Raw genomic sequence first — 1,372 nt, forward strand, 5'->3', positions numbered from 1 at the left:
AGATAGTGTTATTGATTTTCCTAGTTAAGTATGTTGATTCTTGAACACAGCTACTTCATGAGTCTTGGCCGTGGCCCAAAGCATTCTATTTTCCAATATTACCACTGGATACATCCATGCCACACACACATAACTGGGTGAACCTTTTCAGATTGTGACTCACCTTTGCTAGAGTCCCCAATTAGAGGTGTCTAGGGTTCTTAAGCACACTCTTTTGTCTTGGATCACAACTTTATTATTTCTTTTTCTTTCTTTTTCCTCTCTTTCTCTTTTTTTCAATTTTTTTTGTATTCAATGCTTTTTCTTGCTTCAAGAATCATTTTTTTATGATTTTTCAGATCCTCAGTAACATGTCTCCTTTTTCATCATTCTTTCAAGAGCCAACATTCATGAACAACAAATTCAAAAGACATATGCACTGTTTAAGCATTCATTCAGAAGTCAAAGTATTGCCACCACACCAAAATAATTAATCTATTATAAAATTCAAAATTCATGCAATTCTTCTCTTTTTCAATTAAGAACATTTTTCATTTAAGAAAGGTGATGGATTCATAAGAAGAACATTTTTCATTCAAGAAAGGTGATGGATTCATAGGACATTCATAACTTTAAGGCATAGACACTAAGACACTAATGATCACAAGACACAAACATAGATAAACATAAGCATAATTTTCGAAAAACAAGAAAATAAGGAACAAGGAGATTAAAGAACGGGTCCACCTCAGTGATGGCGGCTTGTTCTTCCTCTTGGAGATCTTATGGAGTGCTTGAGCTCCTCAATGTCTCTTCTTTGCCTTTGTTGCTCCTCTCTCATGACTCTTTGATCTTCTCTAATTTCATGGAGGAGAATGGAATGTTCTTGGTGCTCCACCCTTAGTTGTCCCATGTTGGAACTCAGTTCTCCTAGGGAGGTGTTGATTTGCTCCCAATAATTTTGAGGAGGAAAGTAAATCCCTTGAGGCATCTCAGGAATTTCATGATGAGTGGGATCTCTTGTTTGCTCCATCCTTTTCTTAGTGATGGGCTTGTCCTCATCAATGAGGATGCCTCCTTCTATGTCAACTCCAACTGAATAACAGAGGTGATAAATGAGATGAGGAAAGGCTAACCTTGCCAAGGTAGAGGACTTGTCCGCCACCTTATAAAGTTCTTGGGCTATAACCTCATGAACTTCTATTTCTTCTCCAATCATGATGCTACGAATCATGATGGCCCGGTCTATAGTAACTTCGGACCGGTTTCTAGTGGGAATGATTGAGCGTTGGATAAACTCCAACCATCCCCTAGCCACGGGCTTGAGGTCATGCCTTCTCAGTTGAACCGGCTTCCCTCTTGAATCTCTCTTCCATTGAGCGCCCTCTTCACA

This window comes from Arachis duranensis, chromosome 1 (assembly GCF_000817695.3).
Source record: "Arachis duranensis cultivar V14167 chromosome 1, aradu.V14167.gnm2.J7QH, whole genome shotgun sequence".
Classification (NCBI taxonomy): domain Eukaryota; kingdom Viridiplantae; phylum Streptophyta; class Magnoliopsida; order Fabales; family Fabaceae; genus Arachis; species Arachis duranensis.